The sequence below is a fragment of the Phalangium opilio genome, unplaced genomic scaffold (assembly GCF_054372755.1).
Source record: "Phalangium opilio isolate 3A_F unplaced genomic scaffold, DU_Popi_V2 ptg000487l_1, whole genome shotgun sequence".
Taxonomy (NCBI): domain Eukaryota; kingdom Metazoa; phylum Arthropoda; class Arachnida; order Opiliones; family Phalangiidae; genus Phalangium; species Phalangium opilio.
In genome coordinates, this window is record NW_028324237.1 from 1,384,327 (window position 1) to 1,398,485 (window position 14,159).

General features: G+C 44.0%; 6 non-coding genes across 6 annotated transcripts; all 6 read right to left on the reverse strand.

Annotated features, from left to right (window-relative positions):
- Positions 1 to 2,606: 2,606 nt before the first annotated feature.
- TRNAC-GCA (transfer RNA cysteine (anticodon GCA)) lies at positions 2,607 to 2,678 on the reverse strand. The gene has a single exon. It is a non-coding gene; the product is annotated as a tRNA-Cys (tRNA).
- A 3,662-nt stretch (positions 2,679 to 6,340) lies between these two features.
- On the reverse strand, positions 6,341 to 6,413 carry TRNAC-ACA (transfer RNA cysteine (anticodon ACA)). The gene has a single exon. It is a non-coding gene; the product is annotated as a tRNA-Cys (tRNA).
- A 576-nt stretch (positions 6,414 to 6,989) lies between these two features.
- On the reverse strand, positions 6,990 to 7,061 carry TRNAC-GCA (transfer RNA cysteine (anticodon GCA)). The gene has a single exon. It is a non-coding gene; the product is annotated as a tRNA-Cys (tRNA).
- A 3,546-nt stretch (positions 7,062 to 10,607) lies between these two features.
- On the reverse strand, positions 10,608 to 10,680 carry TRNAC-ACA (transfer RNA cysteine (anticodon ACA)). Its single transcript has one exon. It is a non-coding gene; the product is annotated as a tRNA-Cys (tRNA).
- A 966-nt stretch (positions 10,681 to 11,646) lies between these two features.
- On the reverse strand, positions 11,647 to 11,718 carry TRNAC-GCA (transfer RNA cysteine (anticodon GCA)). Its single transcript has one exon. It is a non-coding gene; the product is annotated as a tRNA-Cys (tRNA).
- A 2,133-nt stretch (positions 11,719 to 13,851) lies between these two features.
- On the reverse strand, positions 13,852 to 13,923 carry TRNAC-GCA (transfer RNA cysteine (anticodon GCA)). The gene has a single exon. It is a non-coding gene; the product is annotated as a tRNA-Cys (tRNA).
- Positions 13,924 to 14,159: the final 236 nt, after the last annotated feature.

The window sequence follows — 14,159 nt, forward strand, 5'->3', positions numbered from 1 at the left end:
TACTACTACAGGGTGAACTCAGGTATGAAACCAAGGACCTCTCGATCTGCCGTCGAATGCTCTACCACTGAGCTATTCCCACTTGTTCATAATCGTAATGTCGATTTAACTAAAATAAACGGAATGAATCGTACTACTACAGGGTGAACTCAGGTATGAAACCAAGGACTTCTTAATCTGCAGTCGAATGCTACACCACTGAGCTATTCCCCCTTGTTCAAGGCGAAATGTCGATTAAACTAAAATAAACGCTATGATCCGTGCTGTTACAGGGAGAACTCGGGTTTGAACCAAGGACCTCTCGATCTGCCGTCGAATGCTCTACCACTGAGCTATTCCCACTTGTTCATAATCGTAATGTCGATTTAACTAAAATAAACGGAATGAATCGTACTACTACAGGGTGAACTCAGGTATGAAACCAAGGACTTCTTAATCTGCAGTCGAATGCTACACCACTGAGCTATTCCCCCTTGTTCATAGACGTAATGTCGATTTAACTAAAATAAACGCAATGATCCGTGCTGTTACAGGGAGAACTCGGGTTTGAACCAAGGACCTCTCGATCTGCAGTCGAATGTTCTACCACTGAGCTATTCCCTCTTGTTCAAGACGGAATGTCGATTTAACTAAAATAAACGAAATGATTCGTGCTGTTACAGTGAGAACTCGGGTTTGAACCAAGGACCTCTCGATCTGCAATCGAATGTTCTACCACTGAGCTATTCCCTCTTGTTCAAGGCCGTAATGTCGATTTAACTAAAATAAACCAAATGATCCGTGCTGTTACAGGGAGAACTGTGGTTTGAACCAAGGACCTCTCGATCTGCAGTCGCATACTCTACCACTGAGCTATTCCTACTTGTTCATAATCGTAATGTCGATTGAACTAAAATAAACGGAATGAATCGTACTACTACAGGGGGAACTCAGGTTTGAACCAAGGTTTTCTTAATCTGCAGTCGAATGCTACACCACTGAGCTATTCCCCCTTGTTCAAGGCGGAATGTCGATTTAACTAAAATAAACGAAATTATCCGTGCTGTTACAGGGAGAACTGGGGTTTGAACCAAGGACCTCTCGATCTGCAGTCGCATACTCTACCACTGAGCTATTCCCCTTGTTCAGGACCGTATTGTAGTTTTAACTAAAATAAACGGAATGATTCGTGCTGTTACAGGGAGAACACGGGTTTGAACCAAGGACCTCTCGATCTGCAGTCGCATACTCTACCACTGAGCTATTCGCCCTTGTTCATAGCCGTAATGTCGATTTAACTAAAATAAAGGCAATGATCCGTGCTGTTACAGTGAGAACTCGGGTTTGAACCAAGGACCTCTCGATCTGCAATCGAATGCTCTACCACTGAGCTATTCCCCCTTGTTCAAGGCCGTAATGTCGATTTAACTAAAATAAACGAAACGATCCGTGCTGTTACAGGGAGAACTGGGGTTTGAACCAAGGACCTCTCGATCTGCAGTCGCATACTCTACCACTGAGCTATTCCCCTTGTTCAGGACCGTATTGTCGTTTTAACTAAAATAAACGCAATGATCCGTGCTATTACAGGGAAAACTCGGGTTTGAACCATGGACCTCTCGATCTGCAGTCGCATACTCTACCACTGAGCTATTCCCCTTGTTCAGGAGCGTATTGTCGTTTTAACTAAAATAAACGCAATGATCCGTGCTATTACAGGGAAAACTCGGGTTTGAACCATGGACCTCTCGATCTGCAGTCGAACGCTCTACCACTGAGCTATTCCCCCTTGTTTATAGCTGTAATGTCGATTTAACTAAAATAAACGAAATGATCCGTGCTGTTACAGGGAGAACTCGGGTTTGAACCAAGGACCTCTCGATCTGCAGTCGCATGCTCTACCACTGAGCTATTCCCCCTTGTTCAAGACCGTAATGTCGTTTTAACTAAAATAAACGGAATGATCCGTGCTGTTACAGGGGGAAATCAGGTTTGAACCAAGGACCTCTCGATCTGCAGTCGAATGCTCTACCACTAAGCTATTCCCCCTTGTTCAAAACCGTAATGTCGTTTTAACTAAAATAAACGGAATGATTCGTGTTACTACAGGGGGAACTCGGGTTTGAACCAAGGACTTCTCAATCTGCAGTCGAATGCTCTACAACTGAGCTATTCCCTCTTGTTCAAGGCCGTAATGTCGATTTAAATAAAATAAACGCAATGATCCGTGCTGTTACAGGGGGAACTCGGGTTTGAACCAAGGACTTCTCAATCTGCAGTCGAATGCTCTACAACTGAGCTATTCCCTCTTGTTCAAGGCCGTAATGTCGATTTAACTAAAATAAACGCAATGATCCGTGCTGTTACAGGGAGAACTGGGGTTTGAACCAAGGACCTCTCGATCTGCAATCGAATGCTCTACAACTGAGCTATTCCCCCTTGTTCAAGGCCGTAATGTCGATTTAACTAAAATAAACGGAGTGATCTGTGCTGTTACAGGGAGAACTGGGGTTTGAACCAAGGACCTCTCGCTCTGCATTCGCATACTCTACCACTGAGGTATTCCCCCTTGTTCATAGCCGTAATGTCGATTTAACTAAAATAAACGCAATGATCCGTGCTGTTACAGGGAGAACTCGGGTTTGAACCAAGGACCTCTCGATCTGCAGTCGAATGCTCTACCACTGAGCTATTCCCCCTTGTTCAAAGCGGAATGTCGATTTAACTAAAATAAACGAAATGATTCATGCTGTTACAGTGAGAACTCGGGTTTGAACCAAGGACTTCTCGATCTGCAATCGAATGTTCTACCACTGAGCTATTCCCTCTTGTTCAAGGCCGTAATGTCGATTTAACTAAAATAAACCAAATGATCCGTGCTGTTACAGGGAGAACTGGGGTTTGAACCAAGGACCTCTCGATCTGCAGTCGCATACTCTACCACTGAGCTATTCCTACTTGTTCATAATCGTAATGTCGATTGAACTAAAATAAACGAATGAATCGTACTACTACAGGGGGAACTCAGGTTTGAACCAAGGACTTCTTAATCTGCAGTCGAATGCGACACCACTGAGTTATTTCCCCTTGTTCAAGGCGGAATGTCGATTTAACTAAAATAAACCAAATGATCCGTGTTGTTACAGGGAGAACTGGGGTTTGAACCAAGGACCTCTCGATCTGCAGTCGCATACTCTACCACTGAGCTATTCCTACTTGTTAATATCGTAATGTCGATTTAACTATAATAAACGGAATGAATCGTACTACTACAGGGGGAACTCAGGTTTGAACCAAGGACTTCTTAATCTGCAGTCGAATGCTACACCACTGAGCTATTCCCCCATGTTCAAGGCGGAATGTCGATTTAACTAAAATAAACGAAATGATCCGTGCTGTTACAGGGAGAACTGGGGTTTGAACCAAGGACCTCTCGATCTGCAGTCGCATACTCTACCACTGAGCTATTCCCCTTGTTCAGGACCGTATTGTCGTTTTAACTAAAATAAACGGAATGATTCGTGCTGTTACAGGGAGAACTCGGGTTTGAACCAAGGACCTCTCGATCTGCAGTCGAATGCTCTACCACTGAGCTATTCCCCTTTGTTCATAGCCGTAATGTCGATTTAACTAAAATAAACGCAATGATCCGTGCTGTTACAATGAGAACTCGGGTTTGAACCAAGGACCTCTCGATCTGCAATCGAATGCTCTACCACTGAGCTATTCCCCCTTTTTCAAGGCCGTAATGTCGATTTAACTAAAATAAACGAAATGATCCGTGCTGTTACAGGGAGAACTGGGGTTTGAACCAAGGACCTCTCGATCTGCAGTCGTATACTCTACCACTGAGCTATTCCCCTTGTTCAGGACCGTATTGTCGTTTTAACTAAAATAAACGGAATGATTCGTGCTATTACAGGGAAAACTCGGGTTTGAACCATGGACCTCTCGATCTGCAGTCGAATGCGAGCTTTCCCTCCTTGTTCCTAGCCGTAATGTCGATTTAACTAAAATAATTGGAATGATCCGTGCTGTTACAGGGAGAACTCGGGTTTAAACCAAGGACCTCTCGATCTGCAGTCGCATGCTCTACCACTGAGCTATTCCCCCTTGTTCAAGACCGTAATGTCGTTTTAAGTAAAATAAACGGAAGATCCGTGCTGTTACAGGGGGAAATCAGGTTTGAACCAAGGACCTCTCGATCTGCAGTCGAATGCTCTACCACTAAGCTATTCCCCCTTGTTACAGACCGTAATGTCGTTTTAACTAAAATAAACGGAATGATCCGTGCTGTTACAGGGAGAACTCGGGTTTGAACCAAGGACCTCTCGATCTGCCGTCGAATGCTCTACCACTGAGCTATTCCCACTTGTTTATAATCGTAATGTCGATTTAACTAAAATAAACGGAATGATTCGTGTTACTACAGGGGGAACTCGGGTTTGAACCAAGGACATCTCAATCTGCAGTCGAATGCTCTACAACTGAGCTATTCCCCCTTGTACAAGGCCGTAATGTCGATTTAACTAAATTAAACGCAATGATCCGTGCTGTTACAGTAAGAACTCGGGTTTGAACCAAGGACCTCTCGATCTGCAATCGAATGCTCTACCACTGAGCTATTCCCCCTTGTTCAAGGCCGTAATGTCGATTTAACTAAAATGAACGGAATGATCTGTGCTGTTACAGGGAAAACTCGGGTTTGAACCAAGCACCTCTCGATCTGCCGTCGAATTCTCTACCACTGAGCTATTCCTACTTGTTCATAATCGTAATGTCGATTTAACTAAAATAAACGGAATGAATCGTACTACTACAGGGGGAACTCAGGTATGAAACCAAGGACTTCTTAATCTGCAGTCGAATGCTACACCACTGAGCTATTCCCCCTTGTTCAAGGCGTAATGTCGATTAAACTAAAATAAACGCTATGATCCGTGCTGTTACAGGGAGAACTGGGGTTTGAACCAAGGACCTCTCGATCTGCATTCGCATACTCTACCACTGAGCTATTCCCCCTTGTTCATAGCCGTAATGTCGATTTAACTAAAATAAACGCAATGATCCGTGCTGTTACAGGGAGAACTCGGGTTTGAACCAAGGACCTCTCGATCTGCAGTCGAATTCTCTACCACTGAGCTATTCCTACTTGTTCATAATCGTAATGTCGATTTAACTAAAATAAACGGAATGAATCGTACTACTACAGGGGGAACTCAGGTATGAAACCAAGGACTTCTTAATCTGCAGTCGAATGCTACACCACTGAGCTATTCCCCCTTGTTCAAGGCGTAATGTCGATTAAACTAAAATAAACGCTATGATCCGTGCTGTTACAGGGAGAACTGGGGTTTGAACCATGGACCTCTCGATCTGCATTCGCATACTCTACCACTGAGCTATTCCCCCTTGTTCATAGCCGTAATGTCGATTTAACTAAAATAAACGCAATGATCCGTGCTGTTACAGGGAGAACTCGGGTTTGAACCATGGACCTCTCGATCTGCAGTCGAATGCGAGCTTTCCCTCCTTGTTCCTAGCCGTAATGTCGATTTAACTAAAATAATTGGAATGATCCGTGCTGTTACAGGGGGAACTCGGTTTTGAACCAAGGAACTCTCGATCTGCAGTCGAATGCGAGCTTTCCCTCCTTGTTCCTAGCCGTAATGTCGATTTAACTAAAATAAACGGATTGATCCGTGCTGTTACAGGGAGAACTGAAGTTCGAACCAAGGATCTCTCGTTCTGCAGTCGCATACTCTACCACTGAACTATTCCCCCTTGTTCAAGACCGTAATGTCGTTTTAACTAAAATAAACGGAATGATCCGTGCTGTTACAGGGGGAAATCAGGTTTGAACCAAGGACCTCTCGATCTGCAGTCGAATGCTCTACCACTAAGCTATTCCCCCTTGTTCAAAACCGTAATGTCGTTTTAACTAAAATAAACGGAATGATCCGTGCTGTTACAGTGAGAACTCGGGTTTGAACCAAGGACCTCTCGATCTGCCGTCGAATGCTCTACCACTGAGCTTTTCCCACTTGTTTATAATCGTAATGTCGATTTAACTAAAATAAACGGAATGATTCGTGTTACTACAGGGGGAACTCGGGTTTGAACCAAGGACTTCTCAATCTGCAGTCGAATGCTCTACAACTGAGCTATTCCCCCTTGTTCAAGGCCGTAATGTCGATTTAACTAAAATAAACGCAATGATCCGTGCTGTTACAGGGAGATCTGGGGTTTGAACCAAGGACCTCTCGATCTGCAGTCGCATACTCTACCACTGAGCTATTCGCCCTTGTTCATAGCCGTAATGTCGATTTAACTAAAATAAAGGCAATGATCCGTGCTGTTACAGTGAGAACTCGGGTTTGAACCAAGGACCTCTCGATCTGTTGTCGAATGCTCTACCACTGAGCTATTCCCCTTGTTCATAGCCGTAATGTCGATTTAACTAAAATAAACGCAATGATCCGTGCTATTACAGGGAAGACTCGGGTTTGAACCATGGACCTTTCGATCTGCAGTCGAATGCTCTACCACTCAGCTACTCCCCTTACTTCAAGGCCGTAATGTCGATTTAACTAAAATAAACCAAATGATCCGTGCTGTTACAGGGAGAACTGGGGTTTGAACCAAGGACCTCTCGATCTGCAGTCGCATACTCTACCACTGAGCTATTCCTACTTGTTCATAATCGTAATGTCGATTGAACTAAAATAAACGGAATGAATCGTACTACTACAGGGGGAACTCAGGTTTGAACCAAGGACTTCTTAATCTGCAGTCGAATGCTACACCACTGAGCTATTCCCCCTTGTTCAAGGCGTAATGTCGATTAAACTAAAATAAACGCTATGATCCGTGCTGTTACAGGGAGAACTGGGGTTTGAACCAAGGACCTCTCGATCTGCATTCGCATACTCTACCACTGAGCTATTCCCCCTTGTTCATAGCCGTAATGTCGATTTAACTAAAATAAACGCAATGATCCGTGCTGTTACAGGGAGAACTCGGGTTTGAACCAAGGACCTCTCGATCTGCAGTCGAATGCTCTACCACTGAGCTATTCCCCCTTGTTCAAAGCGGAATGTCGATTTAACTAAAATAAACGAAATGATTCGTGCTGTTACAGTGAGAACTCGGGTTTGAACCAAGGACTTCTCGATCTGCAATCGAATGTTCTACCACTGAGCTATTCCCTCTTGTTCAAGGCCGTAATGTCGATTTAACTAAAATAAACCAAATGATCCGTGCTGTTACAGGGAGAACTGGGGTTTGAACCAAGGACCTCTCGATCTGCAGTCGCATACTCTACCACTGAGCTATTCCTACTTGTTCATAATCGTAATGTCGATTGAACTAAAATAAACGGAATGAATCGTACTACTACAGGGGGAACTCAGGTTTGAACCAAGGACTTCTTAATCTGCAGTCGAATGCTACACCACTGAGCTATTCCCCCATGTTCAAGGCGGAATGTCGATTTAACTAAAATAAACGAAATGATCCGTGCTGTTACAGGGAGAACTGGGGTTTGAACCAAGGACCTCTCGATCTGCAGTCGCATACTCTACCACTGAGCTATTCCCCTTGTTAAGGACCGTATTGTCGTTTTAACTAAAATAAACGGAATGATTCGTGCTGTTACAGGGAGAACTCGGGTTTTAACCAAGGACCTCTCGATCTGCAGTCGAATGCTCTACCACTGAGATATTCCCCTTTGTTCATAGCCGTAATGTCGATTTAACTAAAATAAACGCAATGATCCGTGCTGTTACAATGAGAACTCGGGTTTGAACCAAGGACCTCTCGATCTGCAATCGAATGCTCTACCACTGAGCTATTCCCCCTTTTTCAAGGCCGTAATGTCGATTTAACTAAAATAAACGAAATGATCCGTGCTGTTACAGGGAGAACTGGGGTTTGAACCAAGGACCTCTCGATCTGCAGTCGCATACTCTACCACTGAGCTATTCCCCTTGTTCAGGACCGTATTGTCGTTTTAACTAAAATAAACGGAATGATTCGTGCTATTACAGGGAAAACTCGGGTTTGAACCATGGACCTTTCGATCTGCAGTCGAATGCTCTACCACTCAGCTACTCCCCTTACTTCAAGGCCGTAATGTCGATTTAACTAAAATAAACGCAATGATCCGTGCTATTACAGGGAAAACTCGGGTTTGAACCATGGACCTCTCGATCTGCAGTCGAACGCTCTACCACTGAGCTATTCCCCGTTGTTTATAGCTGTAATGCCGACTTAACTAAAAGAAACGAAATGATCCGTGCTGTTACAGGGAGAACTCGGGTTTAAACCAAGGACCTCTCGATCTGCAGTCGCATGCTCTACCACTGAGCTATTCCCCCTTGTTCAAGACCGTAATGTCGTTTTAAGTAAAATAAACGGAATGATCCGTGCTGTTACAGGGGGAAATCAGGTTTGAACCAAGGACCTCTCGATCTGCAGTCGAATGCTCTACCACTAAGCTATTCCCCCTTGTTAAAGACCGTAATGTCGTTTTAACTAAAATAAACGGAATGATCCGTGCTGTTACAAGGAGAACTCGGGTTTGAACCAAGGACCTCTCGATCTGCCGTCGAATTCTCTACCACTGAGCTATTCCTACTTGTTCATAATCGTAATGTCGATTTAACTAAAATAAACGGAATGAATCGTACTACTACAGGGGGAACTCAGGTATGAAACCAAGGACATCTCAATCTGCAGTCGAATGCTCTACAACTGAGCTATTCCCCCTTGTACAAGGCCGTAATGTCGATTTAACTAAATTAAACGCAATGATCCGTGCTGTTACAGTAAGAACTCGGGTTTGAACCAAGGACCTCTCGATCTGCAATCGAATGCTCTACCACTGAGCTATTCCCCCTTGTTCAAGGCCGTAATGTCGATTTAACTAAAATGAACGGAATGATCTGTGCTGTTACAGGGAAAACTCGGGTTTGAACCAAGCACCTCTCGATCTGCCGTCGAATTCTCTACCACTGAGCTATTCCTACTTGTTCATAATCGTAATGTCGATTTAACTAAAATAAACGGAATGAATCGTACTACTACAGGGGGAACTCAGGTATGAAACCAAGGACTTCTTAATCTGCAGTCGAATGCTACACCACTGAGCTATTCCCCCTTGTTCAAGGCGTAATGTCGATTAAACTAAAATAAACGCTATGATCCGTGCTGTTACAGGGAGAACTGGGGTTTGAACCAAGGACCTCTCGATCTGCATTCGCATACTCTACCACTGAGCTATTCCCCCTTGTTCATAGCCGTAATGTCGATTTAACTAAAATAAACGCAATGATCCGTGCTGTTACAGGGAGAACTCGGGTTTGAACCAAGGACCTCTCGATCTGCAGTCGAATTCTCTACCACTGAGCTATTCCTACTTGTTCATAATCGTAATGTCGATTTAACTAAAATAAACGGAATGAATCGTACTACTACAGGGGGAACTCAGGTATGAAACCAAGGACTTCTTAATCTGCAGTCGAATGCTACACCACTGAGCTATTCCCCCTTGTTCAAGGCGTAATGTCGATTAAACTAAAATAAACGCTATGATCCGTGCTGTTACAGGGAGAACTGGGGTTTGAACCATGGACCTCTCGATCTGCATTCGCATACTCTACCACTGAGCTATTCCCCCTTGTTCATAGCCGTAATGTCGATTTAACTAAAATAAACGCAATGATCCGTGCTGTTACAGGGAGAACTCGGGTTTGAACCATGGACCTCTCGATCTGCAGTCGAATGCGAGCTTTCCCTCCTTGTTCCTAGCCGTAATGTCGATTTAACTAAAATAATTGAAATGATCCGTGCTGTTACAGGGGGAACTCGGTTTTGAACCAAGGAACTCTCGATCTGCAGTCGAATGCGAGCTTTCCCTCCTTGTTCCTAGCCGTAATGTCGATTTAACTAAAATAAACGGATTGATCCGTGCTGTTACAGGGAGAACTGAAGTTCGAACCAAGGATCTCTCGTTCTGCAGTCGCATACTCTACCACTGAACTATTCCCCCTTGTTCAAGACCGTAATGTCGTTTTAACTAAAATAAACGGAATGATCCGTGCTGTTACAGGGGGAAATCAGGTTTGAACCAAGGACCTCTCGATCTGCAGTCGAATGCTCTACCACTAAGCTATTCCCCCTTGTTCAAAACCGTAATGTCGTTTTAACTAAAATAAACGGAATGATCCGTGCTGTTACAGGGAGAACTCGGGTTTGAACCAAGCACCTCTCGATCTGCCGTCGAATGCTCTACCACTGAGCTTTTCCCACTTGTTTATAATCGTAATGTCGATTTAACTAAAATAAACGGAATGATTCGTGTTACTACAGGGGGAACTCGGGTTTGAACCAAGGACTTCTCAATCTGCAGTCGAATGCTCTACAACTGAGCTATTCCCCCTTGTTCAAGGCCGTAATGTCGATTTAACTAAAATAAACGCAATGATCCGTGCTGTTACAGGGAGATCTGGGGTTTGAACCAAGGACCTCTCGATCTGCAGTCGCATACTCTACCACTGAGCTATTCGCCCTTGTTCATAGCCGTAATGTCGATTTAACTAAAATAAAGGCAATGATCCGTGCTGTTACAGTGAGAACTCGGGTTTGAACCAAGGACCTCTCGATCTGTTGTCGAATGCTCTACCACTGAGCTATTCCCCTTGTTCATAGCCGTAATGTCGATTTAACTAAAATAAACGCAATGATCCGTGCTATTACAGGGAAGACTCGGGTTTGAACCATGGACCTTTCGATCTGCAGTCGAATGCTCTACCACTCAGCTACTCCCCTTACTTCAAGGCCGTAATGTCGATTTAACTAAAATAAACCAAATGATCCGTGCTGTTACAGGGAGAACTGGGGTTTGAACCAAGGACCTCTCGATCTGCAGTCGCATACTCTACCACTGAGCTATTCCTACTTGTTCATAATCGTAATGTCGATTGAACTAAAATAAACGGAATGAATCGTACTACTACAGGGGGAACTCAGGTTTGAACCAAGGACTTCTTAATCTGCAGTCGAATGCGACACCACTGAGTTATTTCGCCTTGTTCAAGGCGGAATGTCGATTTAACTAAAATAAACGGAATGATCCGTGCTCTTACAGGGGGAAATCAGGTTTGAACCAAGGACCTCTCGATCTGCAGTCGAATGCTGTACCACTAAGCTATTCCACCTTGTTAAAGACCGTAATGTCGTTTTAACTAAAATAAACGGAATGATCCGTGCTGTTACAAGGAGAACTCGGGTTTGAACCAAGGACCTCTCGATCTGCCGTCGAATTCTCTACCACTGAGCTATTCCTACTTGTTCATAATCGTAATGTCGATTTAACTAAAATAAACGGAATGAATCGTACTACTACAGGGGGAACTCAGGTATGAAACCAAGGACTTCTTAATCTGCAGTCGAATGCTACACCACTGAGCTATTCCCCCTTGTTCAAGGCGTAATGTCGATTAAACTAAAATAAACGCTATGATCCGTGCTGTTACAGGGAGAACTGGGGTTTGAACCAAGGACCTCTCGATCTGCATTCGCATACTCTACCACTGAGCTATTCCCCCTTGTTCATAGCCGTAATGTCGATTTAACTAAAATAAACGCAATGATCCGTGCTGTTACAGGGAGAACTCGGGTTTGAACCAAGGACCTCTCGATCTGCAGTCGAATGCTCTACCACTGAGCTATTCCCCCTTGTTCAAAGCGGAATGTCGATTTAACTAAAATAAACGAAATGATTCGTGCTGTTACAGTGAGAACTCGGGTTTGAACCAAGGACTTCTCGATCTGCAATCGAATGTTCTACCACTGAGCTATTCCCTCTTGTTCAAGGCCGTAATGTCGATTTAACTAAAATAAACCAAATGATCCGTGCTGTTACAGGGAGAACTGGGGTTTGAACCAAGGACCTCTCGATCTGCAGTCGCATACTCTACCACTGAGCTATTCCTACTTGTTCATAATCGTAATGTCGATTGAACTAAAATAAACGGAATGAATCGTACTACTACAGGGGGAACTCAGGTTTGAACCAAGGACTTCTTAATCTGCAGTCGAATGCGACACCACTGAGTTATTTCGCCTTGTTCAAGGCGGAATGTCGATTTAACTAAAATAAACCAAATGATCCGTGTTGTTACAGGGAGAACTGGGGTTTGAACCAAGGACCTCTCGATCTGCAGTCGCATACTCTACCACTGAGCTATTCCTACTTGTTCTTAATCGTAATGTCGATTTAACTATAATAAACGGAATGAATCGTACTACTACAGGGGGAACTCAGGTTTGAAGCAAGGACTTCTTAATCTGCAGTCGAATGCTACACCACTGAGCTATTCCCCCATGTTCAAGGCGGAATGTCCATTTAACTAAAATAAACGAAATGATCCGTGCTGTTACAGGGAGAACTGGGGTTTGAACCAAGGACCTCTCGATCTGCAGTCGCATACTCTACCACTGAGCTATTCCCCTTGTTAAGGACCGTATTGTCGTTTTAACTAAAATAAACGGAATGATTCGTGCTGTTACAGGGAGAACTCGGGTTTTAACCAAGGACCTCTCGATCTGCAGTCGAATGCTCTACCACTGAGATATTCCCCTTTGTTCATAGCCGTAATGTCGATTTAACTAAAATAAACGCAATGATCCGTGCTGTTACAATGAGAACTCGGGTTTGAACCAAGGACCTCTCGATCTGCAATCGAAAGCTCTACCACTGAGCTATTCCCCCTTTTTCAAGGCCGTAATGTCGATTTAACTAAAATAAACGAAATGATCCGTGCTGTTACAGGGAGAACTGGGGTTTGAACCAAGGACCTCTCGATCTGCAGTCGCATACTCTACCACTGAGCTATTCCCCTTGTTCAGGACCGTATTGTCGTTTTAACTAAAATAAACGGAATGATTCGTGCTATTACAGGGAAAACTCGGGTTTGAACCATGGACCTTTCGATCTGCAGTCGAATGCTCTACCACTCAGCTACTCCCCTTACTTCAAGGCCGTAATGTCGATTTAACTAAAATAAACGCAATGATCCGTGCTATTACAGGGAAAACTCGGGTTTGAACCATGGACCTCTCGATCTGCAGTCGAACGCTCTACCACTGAGCTATTCCCCGTTGTTTATAGCTGTAATGCCGATTTAACTAAAAGAAACGAAATGATCCGTGCTGTTACAGGGAGAACTCGGGTTTAAACCAAGGACCTCTCGATCTGCAGTCGCATGCTCTACCACTGAGCTATTCCCCCTTGTTCAAGACCGTAATGTCGTTTTAAGTAAAATAAACGGAATGATCCGTGCTGTTACAGGGGGAAATCAGGTTTGAACCAAGGACCTCTCGATCTGCAGTCGAATGCTCTACCACTAAGCTATTCCCCCTTGTTAAAGACCGTAATGTCGTTTTAACTAAAATAAACGGAATGATCCGTGCTGTTACAAGGAGAACTCGGGTTTGAACCAAGGACCTCTCGATCTGCCGTCGAATTCTCTACCACTGAGCTATTCCTACTTGTTCATAATCGTAATGTCGATTTAACTAAAATAAACGGAATGAATCGTACTACTACAGGGGGAACTCAGGTATGAAACCAAGGACTTCTTAATCTGCAGTCGAATGCTACACCACTGAGCTATTCCCCCTTGTTCAAGGCGTAATGTCGATTAAACTTAAATAAACGCTATGATCCGTGCTGTTACAGGGAGAACTGGGGTTTGAACCAAGGACCTCTCGATCTGCATTCGCATACTCTACCACTGAGCTATTCCCCCTTGTTCATAGCCGTAATGTCGATTTAACTAAAATAAACGCAATGATCCGTGCTGTTACAGGGAGAACTCGGGTTTGAACCAAGGACCTCTCGATCTGCAGTCGAATGCTCTACCACTGAGCTATTCCCCCTTGTTCAAGGCGGAATGTCGATTTAACTAAAATAAACGAAATGATTCGTGCTGTTACAGTGAGAACTCGGGTTTAAACCAAGGACCTCTCGATCTGCAGTCGCATGCTCTACCACTGAGCTATTCCCCCTTGTTCAAGACCGTAATGTCGTTTTAAGTAAAATAAACGGAATGATCCGTGCTGTTACAGGGGGAAATCAGGTTTGAACCAAGGACCTCTCGATCTGCAGTCGAATG